At 49.6% G+C, this 13046-nt stretch overlaps 1 protein-coding gene and 1 non-coding gene across 2 annotated transcripts in view; one reads left to right on the top strand and one right to left on the bottom strand.

Moving 5' to 3' along the window:
- Cd109 (CD109 molecule) overlaps nt 1-13046 on the bottom strand; it is a 183234-nt gene that overhangs the window by 157435 nt on the left and 12753 nt on the right. The window lies entirely within an intron of this gene.
- Nucleotides 513-656, top strand: LOC111815264. The gene has a single exon (XR_002819990.1). It is a non-coding gene; the product is annotated as a small nucleolar RNA SNORA48 (small nucleolar RNA).

Here is a 13046-nt window from a genome sequence, read left to right as displayed (position 1 = left end):
AATAATTATTTATTTATTTGGTACAGGGTCTCACAACACAGCTCGGACTCATAGTGATCCTCCTGTCTCAGCCTCCCCAGAGCTGGGATTACAGGCGTGCATCACTATGTCTGGTTTTGGTGACCAGCATGGCGCACGTGGGATTTTGGGGCCGGCACAGCATGCAGTACCAGGGATCAAACTGGGGTGCTTGTGCTTGCCAGGAAGACACTTAGACCACCAAGCTATCTCCCCAACTCCTTAGGAGTAAATTTAACTGGGGCTGAGGAGGTAGCTCAGTAGAATAAGCACTTGCCTGGGAAGCACAGGGCCTGAATTCAATCCCCAATTCTGGAAAAAAAAGAATAAATTTAACAAAGGAGGTAAAAGACCCTGAAAATTATATATATATATATACCCTGATGAATGAAACTGAAGAAGACATAGTGGGAAGATAACCTATGCTGGAAGAATTAATATTGTTAAAATGTTCACATTACTCAAAGTGATCTGCAGATTCAGTGAAAACTAATACCCCCTGGCAATGGGCAAAGAGATGCCTCATTGGTGGTGTCGTTCTTATATCACTCAGGGGCAGAGCAGATGACCGTCCTTTGTGCATCCTAGCTTGGTGCCTGGGTTGGTGGCCAAAGCTGTTTCATGCCTAAGGTACATGAAAAAAAGAAAAGAAAACTATTAAAATACTAATGCCATTCTTCACAGAAGTGAAAAAATACTTAGAAGTCCTAAAATTCAAATGGAACTAGGAAGACCCCAGATACAAAAGGAATCTTAAACAAGATGAAACAAAGCTAGGGCATGACACTGCCTGATGTCAAAACTACAGTATAAGGGCTGGTGAGATGGCTCAGTGGTCTAAAGCACCCACTTAGAACAAGCTAAGCTTAGCAAAGTACAGGGACGGCGGTTCAATCCCCCAGCACCACATGCCAGCCAGCCCCGCCCCCTGGTGGGCTGAGCTGGCCACACACACAAAATAAATGAATAAATAAATTTAAAAAAAAAAAAACTACAGTATACAAAGAGATGAAGGAGGAGAGAGGGAGGGGCGGGGGGGAAGCAGAAGGGATGCAGGGGTGTTGTGCATGTGAACCACCACCCCAAAGAATGTCGTCATTATGTACTATAAATGTACACTAACAAAAATTAAATTAAAACACAAAACAGTATACTATAGCTCTTTCCCATTTTGCAAGATGGCAGGCAAAAAAACTGAGAAGCCAGATACTAAAAAGAAGAACCCAAAGCCAAGAAGGCTGCTGCCAATGGCGCTGAAAAAAAGGGTAAGGTGAAGGCAAAAAAGTCCAAGAAGGGCCAGCCCCACTGCAGCCGAAATCCTGTCCTGGTGAGAGGAATTGGTAGATGCTCCCGATCTGCCATGTATTCCAGAAAGGCTTTGTACAAGAGAAAGTGCACAGCTGCTAAATCGAAGGTTGAGAAGAAAAAGAAGGAGAAGGTTCTTGCTACAATCACAAAACCAGTTGGTGGGGACAAGAATGGTGGTGCCTGGGTGGTTAAGCTTTGAAAAATGCCTAGACACTATCCTACTGAAGATGTGCCCCGAAAGCTCTTGAGCCACGGCAAGAAACCCTTGCGTCAGCACGTGAGGAAACTTCGAGCTAGCATCACTCCCATCTTGACCGTACCATCTTGGTCATCCTCACCGGGCGTCACAGAGGCAAGAGAGTGGTCTTCCTGAAGCACTTGGCCAGTGGCTTGCTGCTTGCGACTGGGCCTCTTAGTCTTAATCATGTTCCTGTACAAAGAGCACACCAGAAATGTGTCATTGTCACCTCCACCAAAACTGATGTCACAGGAAGAAGCTGTGGAAACCCAGCCACCAGGAGCGTAAGATCTTCGACACCAAGAAAGAGAGATGCCAGATTTCAGAGCAGCGCAAGGTGGATCAGAAAGCGGTGGACTCAGCTCCTGGGCTACCTATGAGTCATTTTTGGTCTGACAAATTGAATTTATCCTCACAAATTAAGGTTCTAAATTTCTTATTAAGAACCTAATTAAATGTCTAATACGTGTGTCTGCGTGAGCAGGGTCTCACTGCTCAGCTTAAACTCCTAGTGATCCTCCTATTTTCAGCCTCCCCAGCACTGGGATTACAGGCATGCCCCACCATGCCTGCACTCTGTTGCTGGCTCACAGTGCCCGGGGACAGCACCAGCCCAGCGTGTGGTGCCAGGGATCGAACCCTGCACTTGCCTGAGCAGGCACTTAGTTTGCTGAGCTATCTCACCAGCCCTAATAACTAAAACTTTTTAAAAGTATATACAAAACTACAGTAATCAAAACAGCATGGTACTGGCATAAATACAGACATAGAGCAGTAGAAAGAAGCAAATCCACACATTTGCAGTCAGTTGACCTTTAATAAAGTCACCAAGCACACAGAATGGGACAGTCTCTTCCATACACGGTGCTGGGAAAAGCGGCAAAAGAATGAAATTAGAGGGCCGGCAAGATGGTTCTGTAGAATAAGCGCTTGCCTGGCAAGCACAAGGACCTGAGTTCAATCTCTGGTTCTGAAAAAAAAAAAAAAAATGAATGAAATTAGAACCTACTACTAATACCAGTACAAAAATAAACTCAGAATGGGTTTCGAACTAATCATAAGACCCGAGCCTGTAAAACCACTAGGAGGAGGCCAGGAAGATGGCTCAGTGGAATAAGCATTTCCCTGGCAAGTGCAAGATCCTGAGTTCAATCCCCGGTTCCACCAAAAAAAAAAAAAAAAAACACTAGAAGAAAATATATGAACAAAGCATCTTGGTCCTGATCTACACAGTGGCTGCTTGTTTCTTTGTGACACTAATAGCCCTGGGAACAGAAGCAAAAACAGACAAATGAGATTGTATCAAACTAAAACAATTCTGCACAGCCAAGGAGCCGTTGAACAGAACAAAGCGACAGACAAATTATCAAATGGTACAAAAATGTTTACAAGCCACACATCTGGCAAAGGGCTAATGTACAAATTATACAAGGAACGCTGTATCTAGAAAACAACTGGCTTTTTTAAATGGGGGGATCCTAAAATCATAGACAAAGGGGCTGCGGTAAACCCTCCCAGCGCTCTTCTCAGTAGTGGAAACGAGGAAGGGAAGCAGGGCTTGACCCGGGATCTGGCAGGCATGTCTGCAAAGGCCGCATGCAAGTGCCCAGTGAGCACACGAAAGCTGCTGAAGTCGCTAATGAGCAGGGAAATGCAAAAGGAAACCAAAGAGGCGCACTCTCTCGTCACACACCTATCAGCAAGCCAAGCGTGCTCAGGAGCAGCCGACAGACATTCTGCTACGAGGGAGGCTGAAGCAAGGCAATCGCCGGCGCTGGCCAGATAGCGCAGCAGACAGAGCGCTTGCTCGGGCAGGCTCAGGGATCGGGGTTCACGCGTGTAAGCCTCATGTCATCCCCCTAATGTGAGAAGCTGGAAGTGTAAGAAGATCCAAAATTACAATAGAACATGAAATGGAAAGCAACTTCAAAAAGAAAGAGAAACTGGGATGGGGGATGGAGAAAAGAAGGAAGGGGAAAACAAACTACATATGATACATAGTTTATATAGATATAAAGATATATATCTTATCGAGAAAAGACAGTTGAGATAGTTATACTTCTAATTTCTCTTAGTTCATTGGAAAGAAAGGCTTGTGCGAATATTGCTGGGACAACTAAATGACAGTATCTTGTACTCTGAGTAACTAAAGATAACAATACTCAATGTATTGACCATTGTTACCCTCCTATTACCTTTTTTTGAAATTTTTTTCTCTTTAAAAAAAAAGAAAGAAAAACATAGAAACCAGTCAAAACAGGCCAGCCAAATAGCTCAGCGGATTAAAGCACCTGCAAGCAGGAGCAGGGGCTGGGGGTTTGATCCCCGGGCCTGCCCTGCCGGCCGCTCCCTGGGCGTGCTGAGACAGCAATGGAGACTGGGCGTGGCGTGGCGCGCCTATAATCCCAGCTCTCGGGAGGATATAAACAGGCAGATCACTATGAGTCCCGTCTAGTAGTGAGACCCCAAACACCCTGTAGACCCTTCCCTAAAATACAAAAAAAAAAAAAAAGAAAGAAAGAAAAACAAGAAACCAGTCATTAAGACTCATTAAGATAGCTATAGGAAAAAAACAGATTAGAACCAGACTTGCAGAAGACACGGAGAAACTGAGACCTTTGAGCGTTGCTGGCTGGAATGGGGACAGCACAGGCACTGGGGGAAGCATCTTGGCAACAGCTCCTCAAAATAATCATAAGACATATCACAGGATTCAGCACTTCACATCTGGGTTGATGCAAAAGAACTGGGAGCAGCTATCTGCATACCCGCTTCCTTAGCGGCATTATTCACGGAAGACAAAAGGTGCAAGCGGTCCAAATGCCTACCAATGGGGAAGCAATATGTGCAATGTACAATGGAATATTATTCTGCGCTTAAAAAGGAAAGAAATGCTGGCAGGTGCTACAACACAGATGGTGCCTGAAGACTATATTCTATGTCAAATAAGAAAGTCACAAAAGGACAGATGCTGTGTGATCCCAGTTATGGGAAGTTCACGAAGCAGTCAGATCCCTAACAGTGGAAAAGAGAGCAGGATTTGCCGGAGGCTGGCAGAGAGGGGAGGGCGGAGCACCTGTTTAATGGATGAAGTTCGGGAAGATGAGAAAGTTCGGGGCTGGTGGTGGTGGGGCGGCTGCACACGCCGAGAACCACGGCACAGCACGCTAAGCGCGTTTTTTTTTTTTTTTTTTCCTATATTTTAGAGAAGGGTCTACAGGGCATCCAGGGTCTCACTACTAGATGGGACTCCTAGTGATCCTCCTGTTTTCAGCCTCCCAAGAGCTGGGATTACAGGTGCACGCCACCACGCCTAGTCTCCGTTGTGGTCTCAGCACGCCCGGGGGCGGGACCTGCATGGCAGGCCCCGGTAAGTGCACCTTCAGCGTATTTATCACAACAAATCCTCAGGACTGCGAGGCGGGTGAGTGGCCCGGGCTGACTCTGACTGCGAGTTGGCCGTCGCCGATACTCCTCACGTGGTCCAGGAGAAACCGTTGTACTATCTGCTCTGACCTGTCCCAATTTTTCATAATTGTCTTTTATATCAAAACAAAATAAAATAAACAAGAGTCATGTAAGGAAACAAATATACTTAATTAAAAGGCCTAAAACAAGAACAGCTAATAATAATCCAGCAATGTTACGGGCGGGGTGGCGCACCCTTGTAATCCCAGCACTCGGCTGAGGCAGGAGATTAGCAGCGAGTGAGAGCCCAGCCTGGGCTACAAAGTGAGCTCAAGGCCAAGGTGAACTGCACAGTGAGACCCTGTCTCAAAAGAAAGGAAGGGATACAAGTGTTACGAAATGAAAATGTTCTGGAAATCACGCTACGAATATACTGTACACTTCGAAACGTGTGTGTAAAACAGTTAAAACAGCCATTTTGGGGTGTGCATGTGTGTGTGGCTTAGCCCACCCTGGGGGCAGGCCTGGCGCGCATGTGGTGCCGGATCGAACTGTGTTCCTGCACGCTTGCTTCAGCTTGCCTGAGCAGGCACGTTAGACCGCTGAGCTATCTGGCCGGCCCCTGTAAGGTTGTACATTTTTACTTAATACCTTTTGCCTTAGTAAAGAATCTGCATCTTATTTGGGTTCTATGCGTACTATACCAACGTCCTTCTTAACCATCTAATAAAAATTCTCCTTTTGGGAGGCATGCAGTTGTTTAGAAAGGGAGGGGCGTTAGGGAGGCAGGCAGGCAGGCAGGCAGGCAGGCAGGCAGGCAGGCAGGCAGGCAGAGGGCCGGGCCGACTCGCGCGAGTGTCCGCTGCTGCCTGCTGCTGCAAGAGAGGACCGCACTTTCGCAGGCTCGCGCATCCAGCTGTGGCGGTGCGACAGAATTCTGGACGATGCGATGAAAAAGAAGACCCCAGAGAAAGCGCACGCACACCCACACATGTATGCATGCACAGATGCGCGTGCGCACAGACACACATGCACGGACACACACACGTGCACGGACACACACGCATGGACACACACACACGCACAAACGCGCGTGCACACATACGCACACACACACACAAGCCACCCAGGACAGAAGGCCCGGGCAGGGCTGGCCGTGGATCCGCCTCGCTCGCAGAGAAGGCAGCGGTGGGGAATCGGGGCGACCTCGGGGGGCCCCTGGGCCTGCGACACCCGGTGGGCGGGGTGCTGGGGCCTGCAGGAGCCAGTGCCAGCTGCCTGCCCGCCCGGGCCTCTCCCTCTCTGCGGCTGTCACCCGCTAGCCGCCACCCCCCAAACACAACACAACCTGAGGCCAGGGCTCTCTGCAAGGTTGGCCTCCAGAAATATTTTTGGAGTGAGGCACGCCCTTCCGCAGCCCAGCCCGCTCTGAGGCATAAGTTACGCAGTCCTGGCCTGAGGTCACACTCACCCTCTGGTGCTAAATGCGTTTGTCCCTGTCACTGCCAGCAAATTACAGATTCTTTTCAAAAAGAAGTCACATGGAAAAAAAAAATCATTCAAATGGCAGAAATAGCTTTACATAAATCTCTACCTAATGTATTTAAATATAAGTGGCCAGTGCACAAAAATAAAATGGCTTAAAATGGAAAAAAGCAGAAAGGAACCTTGGTGCCCTGGCGGCCCTGGGCCTCAGGCCCAGCTTCCCGGACTTCTGGGATGCTGTCCACATGCGACTCGGCTGCCCTGAACAGGGCACAGCGTTCACATAAACTGCGGCCCTCCCCTGGCGTGACAGTCATTGCTGAGGCTGAGCCATCACGGGTGTGTTAGCCTTAAGCTGCAGGAATGTTTACAAGTGAGCTGGGGAAGCTTGGAACATCACCACTCGTCCCTAAACGTGACCGAAACGTGGTGACTTGTTCAAATTTTCCACAATCTCGGGCAGGCCAAATAGCTCAGCGGATTAAAGTGCCTCCTTAAAAAAGCAGAGCGCAGAGGCAGGGTTCGATCCCTTGGCTTGCCGTGCTGGCCCGCCCCCGGGGTGCACTGAGACAGAGATTGAAACTGGGCGTGGTGGCGTGCACCTGTAATCCCAGCTCTTGGGAGGCTGAACACGGGCAGATCACTAAGAGTCCAATCTACACAGTGAGACCCTGAACACCCTGTAGACTCTGCCCTAAATACAGGAAATAAATTTCCCGCCATCTCTTCAGCACTGGGCACCTGGTCAGAATTCTCTGTGCCCTCTCCCCTAGCTCAGCCTCGAGACCCTGGCACTCAGGGGCACCTGTCCCCACCACCTGTCCCTTCCCCACCTGTCCCTGCCCCGCCATGGCCAAGCACAAGCCTTGTGTGTAGCCTCTGACAGAAAGATGCCATTTCTGGGCTGGGGAGATAGCTCAGTGGTCTAAGCGCCTGCCTGGCAAGCACAAGGTCCTGGGTTCAGTCCCCAGTACTGCATGCCATGCTGGCCACCAAAACCAGGCTTGGTGGTACATGCCTGTAATCCCAGCCCTGGGGAGACTGAGACAGGAGGATCACTACAAGTCTGAACTGCATAGCGAGACCGCGTACCTAATTAATTAATTAATTAAAATAATTAGATGTCATTTTTATTTGGGGTATGTTAACCCATTAAACACCAATAGAGACTTCAGTTAGCCCTTTCGGGTATGGAAATCATTATTTGACACTGCCTTTTTTTCACTGTTTTTTCTAAATACCAAGGTCCAGGCCTAGCACAGTAGAGCACACCTATAATCCCAGCACTCAGGAGGCTGAGGCAAGAGGATTGTTGCAAGTCTGAGACCAGCCTGGGAGCTACAACGTGAACTGAAACCCAGCCTGAACTACATAGCGAGACCCTGTCTCGAATGAATGAATAAATAAGAAAAAAGAACGGCCAGACTCATAGCTCAGCAGACTAAAGCACCTGCTTAGGCAGAGCACACAGCGGGAGTCTGACCCCTGACATGCTGTGCCGCCCAGTCCCTGGGGCACGCTGAGATGGAAATGGAGACTGGGCATGGTGGCATGGGCCTGTAATCCCAGCTCTTGGGAGGCTAAAAACAAGAGAGTCACTACAAGTCCAGTCTACATAGTGAGATACTATAGACTCTGTCGACCCTGCTAAATACAGAAAAGAAAGAAAAGAGATTAAAAAAACAAAAGAAAACACTTGTTAAGGGCTGGCAAGATAGCTGAGTGGACTGAGCACCTGCCTGGCAAATGCTGGGAGACCTGGGCTCAATCCCCAGCACCAAATGCCGTGCCAGCCCCTTCCCAGGGCAGGCTGAGCAGGCCAGCAAGACTGGACACCGTGGCGCACTACTGTAATCCCAGCGCTGGAGAGGCGGAAAACAGGGAGATCACTACAAGTCCGAACTGTGTAGTGAGTCCCTGTACCAAATACATTAAAAAAGAAAAAGAAAGAAAGAAAAGACGTGAATATAGCAGACCATGAACAACATCAAATCCTGAAACTGGAGTGGTGTAGGTAAGAACTGTAGCTAATCTTTCTGGACTTCTCATCATCATTTCTGTGTTCTTTTGAAATTTTAGTTATATTTTTATATGAAGTTTCAAAAAGCGCTCGAAATTGTAGCTTCTGCTGGGCGTGGTGGACCATGTCTGTAATCCCTACCTTCAGGAGGCTGAGGCAGGAGGATCAATGCAAGTTTGAGGCCACCATAGTGACTCCAAGGCCATCCTGAACTCCATAGCTAGTTTTTGTCTCAAGAACAATAAAAAATTTTAACCTTTGACCTCACAACTTTTTTTTTTCTTTTTTTATCTTAGGTCTACAGGGTGTTCAGGGTCTCACTACTAGATCAGACTCATAGATATCTGCTTGCTTACAGCCTCCCAAGTGCTGGACTACAGGTTCGCACCAACACACCCAGTCTCAATCCCATCTCAGCACACCCCGGGGTCGTGGCCGGTACAGCCGGCCCGGGGATCAAACCCCTGGTCCCTGCACCTGCTTGCAGGCGCTTTAATCCGCTGAGCTATTTGACTGCACATCTTGATGTCTCTCTCAGAACCCCCAGATAAAAGTAAAACAGTGAGGAAATAGTTCTGTTATCTGGAAGAGGATCCTTGGCCTTTGTTACTGAAGATCTAAAAGCACAATCGACAAGAGACAGTAACTAGGGTTATACGTCCGCAAGGTTGCAGGCGCTTTGGTTCATCTGCACCTTACAATCCGAACCCAGGAAAAGCTGGTGTCTTGGAAGCACCCCAGAGGGAGGGCCGCGCCTCCAACAGCCGCCTTTCTGCTCCAGCCTGCCCCCTGGTGGCCACTCAGCGCACACACCACGGTATCAAAGTCATCGCTCGAACTCCACAGCTGCTCTTTTGGGACCTTGGGTAACCTCAAGAGGAGTCCAGTGTATCGCAGTCAGTTCACGAGGGTGGCTCTGACTCCGTCTGTACCAAGTCCCAGTGCTGCAAAAGCAAACAAAAGCGCCTCCTCCTCCGGCCCCTGATCTATGACATCTCAGCAAGTCTGTGCCACACCCAGTGTCCGCTGAGCAGCCCTGCTGGCCTCCAGGGCGGGGTGTTCCAGGAAGTCGGCACATGGGGGCCCTTTTCCCAAGAGCACTAACCCGGCTCACGAGGGGCTGCGTACAGTGTCAGGGCACTCTCTAGGTTGGTGTGTATTTAAAATTTTTCATACTAAGTTCTTTAAGACATGCACTCTGAAATTTTTCTACACAATCTCTCGGGTTTGTTTCCCTTGTGACTACAGGGGCAGAAGAAACGGAGACAGAAGTTATCTAGACTTTTCACATCTGACCACCAGCCGCATAGCGATGAAAGGGGTGAGCTGGGGTGACTGGGCCATCCCTGCAGTAACTGGAATTCTTTTGCAGGTTTTATGCTGTTCGGGCAACTTAATCCCAAAGTAGGGTAATTTCCTTAAGCCTGCACCTCGGTGTTAAATAATACCCTTAAGCTTGCACCCATTCCAGTGCCTAAGACACAAGAATTGCCAACAGTGAACCAGGGATGTAGCCCAGTGGCACAAATGCCTACCAGGCAAATGCAAGGTCCTGAGTTTGATTCCTGGTACCAAAAAAAATAACTGTCAACAGTGGGAACAGGGCCAGTGAGATAGCTCAGTGGTCTAAAGTGCCTGCTCAGGCAAGCCTAGGCAAAGCACAGGGACCGCAGTTCAATCCCTGGCACCACATGCTATGCTAGACCCACCCCTAGGATGGGCTGAGCCAGCCACAAAACAATAAAAAAATTAAAAAAAAAAAACAGTGGGAACAATGAGACCCAATGGAAGTTATCAGAAGTGGTCGAGCCAGCAGTCCGGCACCTGTCCTGTCCTGCACTGCACAACTTACAACTTTGTTGTGGCTTTTTCTAAAATAACCCTAAGACCCATAGTTAAAGGCTCTCCCTTGGCTCTGTGGGAAGGTGAAGGAAATTTAGAGGCAGAGCCCTAAAGGGGTCTGGGGTCCCAGCAGCTTTCTCTTACTCTGTCACCGCTGGCCACGAAAGGGACAGCTCTGCTCTGGTGAGACCAGCATGGAAAAATTGGGCCCCGCAGATAGAAGGGTGCAGCCCCGAGGTGCTTGGGAGGCAACAGCTTTACGTACGCCAGTGGGTAGGGCGAAATTGAGTTTCTAAATCACCAGCCCGCTTTGGGCTTACACAGCCCCTTCTGCAGAAAACACAAGCCTGGTAGCAGGACAGTCTACAGGGGCTCCCACACTGGCTTGGCATGAGCTGTTAGGCAGACGTGCACAGGGTAGGTTTAACTGGAAGGGGTCGTTTATCATGACACAGAAAGATTGGGCATAGAGGCCAGGCAAGCAGACAAGATGTGGTGTGATCTAAGCAGGACCAGTCTGTCTCGGGTGGGCAGTCCTTGAAACAGCTCGGAAGAGCAAATACGTGGGCAGAGCGCTGTGCAGCTGGCCAGACAGACCTTGTCACTCGTTTTCTGGCTGCAGCTGTGTAGCCGAGGTCAGCTGAGTCTGATTGCCCAATTAGGAAGCTAGACTTCTTGTACTGTTTTTGAGTCAGCCTCTCAGTCTGCAGTTCAGGCTGGCCTTGAACTCACATTGTAGCCCACGCTGGTCTCCAACTTGCATGGATCCTCCTGCCTCGGCCTCCTGAGTGCTAGGATTACAGGTGTGCGCCACCACTCCCGTTGAAGCTGTCTTTTTTTTGTTTTTGTTTTTTTGCGGAACCTGGGATTGAACTCAGGCCCTTGCACTTGCCACGGAAGCACTTATTCCACTAAGCTGTCATTTTAAGAAGTGTTTAGTACAGTTTATTTTGCGCTACAGGATACACCTCGCCTCTTTGCTCTACCGCAGGAGCGACACCTGCAAGCCTTGCTGGCAGAGATGAAGCTGGAAGTCAGCCTGCCTTTCTGGCCTCGCTGCGATGGTCTCCTCAGGGAAAAGTGCCCCCCGCCGGGGATGGCGCGCGGCTCCGTGGTCGGCGCTCGCCCAGCATGCGTGAGGCCCAGGGCCCAGTCTCCACTGCCCTACACGTGCCCAAAAAGTCAATTTGATCTGAGTGTGGTGGCACACACGTGTAACCCTGGCACTCGGGAAGGCTGCGGCAGGAGGAGGAGAAGTGAGTGCAAGCTCACGCTGCGCAACCCAGCAGCTTAGCAAGGCCTTGTCTCCGAAGGTGAAAGGATGCGGTGCTGGGAACAGACCGCAGCGCCGAGGCTCTGGGTTCAGCCTCAAGCACCAGCCGAGAAGGGCCTTGCCGCAGTCCCACCCGTGACTTTTGCTAGGAAAAAAATAATAAGACAAAGCCTGCAGTCCACTTAGACGACACGGTCTTCCCCGGCGGTGTCACTGATGCGTTTTTCCATCGCTGGACAACGCGCCCAGCACCCACAGCTTACAGGATTTGTTTCGGCTCGCGTTTCAAAGGCACTCGGCCCCTGGTCAGCTGGCTGCGGGGCAGACAGACACAGCACGGGGGAAGGACGGGGCTGCCCAGCTCGCAGCAGCAGGGGCGGGGCGGGGCCTCACCCCCGGCCCCACCCACCCAAACTCGCAGAAGTGCGCCTCCTGAATTTCTTAGGCAGCCCTGCGGCCCATTGAGTTGATAATTAGGATTAACCACCCGTTGCGGTGAATTCAAGGCCAGCCTGAACTACACACAGGGAGAGCCTGTCAAGGAAAACATTAAAAAAAAAATGACCACGCTGTCCCCCATGAAAGTGTGCCCAGGGTTTGCCTCCAACATCAGGACAGCTGAGCTTGCATTCTGACTACAGGGTGGCAAAAAACAACAGGACTGCTGAGATTTCTTTTTTTTTTTTAATTAATTTATTTATTTTGTGTGTGTGTGGCCAGTTCAGCCCACCAGGGGGCGGCCCCCTGGGGCTGGCTGGCATGTGGTGCTGGGGATTGAACCTCGGTCCCTGTGCTTTTGCTTAGCTGTTTAGCTTGTTCTAAGTAGGTGCTTTAGACCACTGAGCCACCTCACCAGCCCATGAGATTTCTTTTTGGTGGTACCAGGATTGAACTCAAGACCTTGCGCTTGCCAGGCAAGCGCTTATTGTACTGAGCCATCTCCCCCGCCCCTGAGATTTCTTTTCCAAGTAAGCAGAAATCAACATAAAAGACATGATTTTTTGTGGTGCGGGAGGGTACCCGGGATCGAACTTAGGACCTTCTACTTGCCAGCCAGGCACTCCTGTGGCTGAGCTATCTCCCCCGCAACAATATACAATTTATTTATTTATTCACTGTGGAACCCGAGATTGAACTCAGGCCTTGAGCTTGCCAGCAGATTAAATATCCTTTCTTTCTCTAATTGCTCTGGAACCTTCTTTTTTTTCTTTTTTGCAGAACCAGGGATTGAACTCAGGCACTTGCGCTTGCCAGGGAAGCACTTATTCCACTGAGCCATCTCCCCAGGCCTGGATCCTTCTTCATAGAACAGTCTTCTTCAATCTCTTTCCGTCAAACATCTTTTTTTTTTTTTTAATTTGTATATGGTACCAGGTCTCACTGCACAGCTCAACTCAAACTCATAGTGATCCTCCTGTCTCAGCCTCCCCAGTGCTGAGATTACAGGCGTGTGC

Source organism: Octodon degus, unplaced genomic scaffold (assembly GCF_000260255.1).
Source record: "Octodon degus isolate 3935 unplaced genomic scaffold, OctDeg1.0 scaffold00001, whole genome shotgun sequence".
In the NCBI taxonomy this organism is placed as follows: domain Eukaryota; kingdom Metazoa; phylum Chordata; class Mammalia; order Rodentia; family Octodontidae; genus Octodon; species Octodon degus.
The sequence above is the reverse complement of the archived record's forward strand: the minus strand, read 5'-3'. Positions and strand labels throughout refer to the sequence as shown.